Here is a 5,000-nt window from a genome sequence, read left to right as displayed (position 1 = left end):
GCAGCGTGGGTCTCTCAGGGTGTTATGAAATACTATGGAGTCTTGTGAGAGGGTTTACAAGCTATGACATGTTGCTATTATACACATGTCTTAAAGTGTTTATTTTTATACGATGTTTTGCCTGCTGAAATATTGACCGCTTCATAGCACTTCCCTAATGACGCATTTAAAATCAAACCTGAGGAGTTCACTCGCCGACATGTGCAGCACACACAAGCAACGCATCATTTTAAAATCTGTGTCGTCTTGCAGTGAAAAATAGGGAATGATCCATATGGGTGGGTGCCGGTTCCTAAACCTCAGAAGTGCACAATGAACTGCAGCGAGAATTATGAATAGAAATGAAATGCGTTAAAAGTGCTATTGATGATGATGATGATGAAGAGCATGTGGAAGGAAGTGCTACTGGTTTTGAATATATATATATATATATAATATATAAATGGATCATTGTTCGTAGGCCGTGACGTTCACAGGCAGTCTCAGAGAAGTTGCCGATGGAAACGCACATGGCTTGAGTTTTAAATGCCGATTTCCAAAACATATGTAAGTGAAGGATGTGTATTAAAATGTCTGGAAGATGAAATAGACCCTGAGCTAAGTATGTGCAAACACTACTGGCAATATTGATTTAATGCTTTGATTCTTCAGTATCAAATAATATTGTCTACAAGCCGTACGGTTACATTTTCAGATATCAGGTCAGAAAGTGAAGAAGTAAGTGTTGATGAATTGTCCTTGAACAGCACGTTTTGTTTAAAACAATATCATGTTGAAGCAGCACAGATACAGTACGGGTTTACAGTTCATTCTTCATTGAGTTTGGATAAGATATGCCTAATCTCAATGTGGAGAGCTCCAACAATGTCTTCAAAGGTTTGATCCCATCTGCCGCCACATTCAGGCTAAGCTAAGGCAACCTAGCAGCGTTTAAAAAAGCGTGGGTACCTCGACCATCATAATGTGCCTTTTACACTGGCTACAAGACATGCTGGACTGGTGCTCTGTGTACATCTTTACGCCTGAAAGTCGAACTTAGATGCTCCTGCTGTGATCTTGCTCAGGGTATTTTTCCCCTTGTGGAAAACTATAGAAGAAGATCCTTTACGCAATTTCCAAACTGTCGTAAATGAATTCCGACCTGGAGAAGTCAAGCGGAAAAAGCAAGCTAATTAATGAGGACGGGCTAGCTAGCCAAGTGTTAGCGAACAGAACACATCCTTTCTGCTAAGTCTTCATCCCGAGGAGTTCTCCGTGAATACATATTGGATAGATTGATTTAAATATGTTGCATGCTGTTCTCTCTGCATACAACAACAACAACAACAACAACACTCCCTTGCTAGCTTGTTAGCTTCCGCACAGTACTTCTTCCTTTAGCTCACCAGTTTGTGTAACCGCCGCCCCAGGATAAATGTTGATTTACATATTTGAAATTGACGGGAGCTCCTTCCAGCGCCCTAAATGTCCATCCTTATATTTAACTGTGAATATGTTTTGTTTTTTGATACCATTTCTGTGCAAAGCGGCTAGCTCATTCAAACGGCAATGAGCTAACTAAGCTAATCTCGCTGTTTTAAGATACCATCAAGTCGAGACAAACATAACATGTGTCTTTTATATCTTCAGTTTGAAGCCGATTCGTTCAGGAATGGTTTTCAGGTCAAAGCAGGACTATATACTATCGTCTGTGATGAGTGGGTTTTTCCCCAACCAGCATGTTTTCCCGTTTATCTTTTGTTATCCAATGCCTATTTATTTTGACAATTCAGAGTTTTGCCATGTGTTTTTCTGTGTTTGCGTTGTACATAATACACAACAAAGACGCTTGCTTTTTTGCACCTCTTAGGGAAATCATTTATGTTGTTTCTTTGATCGCACAAATCAATGTCTCTGCTGTTTGAAATGTTGTTTTTTATATGCAAGAGGTATCATGTTAGCGGTGTGATGACGCATAACAACAAGTCTTCCTTCAAAATAAATACAATTTTTTTTAAAAAGCAACTTGTGTAAGATCTTTTTGTGTCGTTTCTTCATCGGAAATATACACTGATCCGATCCCTTTTGCCAGTTCACTATCCTCCAGACCCACACATTCATTTGTGTCCTCTGTGGAGCGCATCGGGTTTTGGTCCATTGCTTTGAGGTTATACCTACCCCACCTTTAAGTCCAATTGTACTCCACAGAGGACATCCTGGGCTTTTCAAACATATGACATATGTGGGGGGTGGCTTTGAAAAAGATAATTTCATTGTATTTCAAAATGGCGTCCATCAACACAAGCACTATTTATAGAAAGAGAATTGGTAAGTTTGTATTTACCAGTGTTGTGAGTTCAATATTTTTAATTACTTCTATTAAGGGAACATCTTAGGAGTTAGTGGAGTGAGTTTTCAGAGCAGTGTAACACTTATTTGACCTCAAACTAAATCACGAGGACATGGGGATTTGCTAACTTTTTATTTCCCCCGTTTCACACACATGGAGTCCACGATGGGCCAACACTAACACGTAGGGTTCTGTCGGGTTCATGGCTGACGGATGCAGTGGGAAAACATACATCAAGTGCCTCCAGGGTCAGATGTATCTCTGCATTTCAAAAAAGGATGGAGTGCTACAAATGAGGGCTCAGTATTTGTTGCATTGAGTTGTTGTGTTCTAATGTTGTCTAAATGTACCTGTATCTTCATGTCCTCTACAAAGGACACGCAATAAAGTTTTGTTAGTCATTATGTTTATACCACCCTAAAGACACGTGTGATAAAAAAAAGGAATTTTGAAACCTTGAGTTGTGTGTGTGTGTGTGTGTGTGTGTGTGTGTGTGTGTGTGTGTGTGTGTGTGTGTGTGTGTGTGTGTGTGTGTGTGTGTGTGTGTGTGTGTGTGTGTGTGTGTGTGTGTGTGTGTGTGTGTGTGTGTGTGTGTGTGGCCTAGCATTACTATACTTGTGGGGACCTACATCGTTTACAGAGTCACGTGTGGGGACTCGCCTCCCTTATGGGGACAACATGGAGGTTAGGATAAGACTCCAGGAAATGTGTGTGTGTGTGTGTGTGCTTCCCTAGAGCAAGTGGTACTGCTTTGTATGAATGTGTGAATGACTGGTAGAATAAAAGCGCTTTGTAAGTAGAGTCCATTTACTAATACAGACAGGCATACTCCAGTTAGTCAAAGCGTTGCAGAGTCGGCAACAGTTTGCGCAGGTATAGTAAGACATGGAGGTCCGCCTATCAGTCTTGCCTCAGCGATAGATAGCAGAGTAAAGAGAATATGACAATATCAACACATGTGATCTTTCAGGACCAACATTTTTTTATTGAAACTAATTAAAACCACAGTCATTGACCCCATGGCCTTAAGTTTAGTTGACCGTCCCCGTTCATTACTGTAACGAAAACAGTAAATGGAGCAGCTTTAGCTAACATGGCTACTTTCCAGCTGTTGTCCGGGGTGATAATAGATACCCTAAAAGAACAATACATCACAAGCATTAATAAAACCAGTCTTTAAATCGAGCCCGTAATCAAAAGTGAATTTGTATTATTTTCCACAAATGTTTCGTATATTTATCACATGCTATTCTCCTGTTCTCCACTAGAGGTGTTACTGCCTCTCAGTGAGACATAAAGGATGTCTCCCTCACCGTTTTCTCCTCCTTTCATCCCCACCTCTCATCACCCTCCCAACACCCTCACTTTCCCCATTGTATTTCCTCCCCCTTTCTCCCCCCCGTTTTCCTCCTTTTCCAATCTTCTCCTCATCTTCCAGCTCCCCCCCCCCTTCCCTCCACACGTTCCCATTCAGTCCAATTTTGGTTCTCTCCCCCCCCCCCACCATCTTTTTTTCCCAGCAGTCCCCTGCGGTGTTGCAATCACCTCTGCTGCTGTTGATTAAGCTGAGAGAGATTGGCTGTCCACGACCCAATAACCCCTGAGGGCGTCTCCTCCTCTCTCTCTCACCTCCTCCCCTCCCCCCCCCCCCCCAGCTGCAATCTCTCCTTTCATTTTGTATTCTCCTTTCCTCCTTCTCCTTCTTTCCCCCTTGTCCAGCAGCCTTGGCCTTTTCTCTTGTTCTTGTTTTTCTCCTCTCTCTTCATCTCATGTTCTTTCCCCAAGATATTCCATCATCTCCTCTCTCACCCCCCCCCCTAGGAGTCTTTTCCTCCATCCTTCATTCTTGCATCCCCCACCTCATTGCTTTCTACCTCCCTTCTTCCTCACACTTCCTCTCCACTCCTTTGTCCTCACGTTTTGAGCTCTTCTCCTAACCTCTACATTTTCTGTCAGGCAAAATCATCTCAAAACAAACTTGCTTTATCTGAGTCTTCATCCATATTGCTCATGACTTCTGCCCAGTTACACTGAGGCTGACCGGACCACCCAACACCCCCCCCCCCCCCCATAACAGTCTACATCGGTCAGGTTTCGTGGATTTTTCCTGTGATGTAAAACATTAGATTGAAACAGATTCAGAGAGTTTCACTCAAGTTCTTTGAGACGGATAAATCAGTCAAAGTGAGAGCTACGGATACAAACGGCTAACTTCCAAGGCTTCTTGATATTTAAACTGTTCTTGACTGAATGCAAACCGTTCTAAAACTTGAATCAGGACTGTATTCACCTGCCATGGTTTGTTTACAGCAGGGTGGCAAACTCAATATACCCGCGGACACATCAGCATTATGGCTGCACTCAAAGGGCCGGTTGTAACTTTAAGACTATATAAAAATACATATATAAATATTTAATATATATAAACGTATGTATTATATTACATTATTGCCTCTGCATTGGATTATTATGGGGTAGGGTAATAACTTCATAATTAACTACATCTGAAAGCAGAAGTCTAGGGAAAATAATTGGAAGTCTCTTCAGTGAGAATGTCACAAAATGATTTTTAAAAAAAAGTCAAATTCTGAACAAAATTCATATTTGAGATGCATTGTGGGACATGTAGTTTATGGGCAAAGTGCTTCTGTAAATCGGCATGTAACCGTAT

The 5,000-nt window shown here is 41.6% G+C and overlaps 1 long non-coding RNA gene across 1 annotated transcript in view; it reads right to left on the bottom strand.

The window, feature by feature from the left end:
* LOC139434890 (uncharacterized) overlaps nucleotides 1-5,000 on the bottom strand; it is a 20,455-nt gene that overhangs the window by 8,892 nt on the left and 6,563 nt on the right. The window lies entirely within an intron of this gene.

This window comes from Pseudochaenichthys georgianus, chromosome 12, assembly GCF_902827115.2.
Source record: "Pseudochaenichthys georgianus chromosome 12, fPseGeo1.2, whole genome shotgun sequence".
Classification (NCBI taxonomy): domain Eukaryota; kingdom Metazoa; phylum Chordata; class Actinopteri; order Perciformes; family Channichthyidae; genus Pseudochaenichthys; species Pseudochaenichthys georgianus.
Note: the sequence above shows the minus strand (reverse complement) of the source record. Positions and strands in the feature narration are given on the sequence as shown.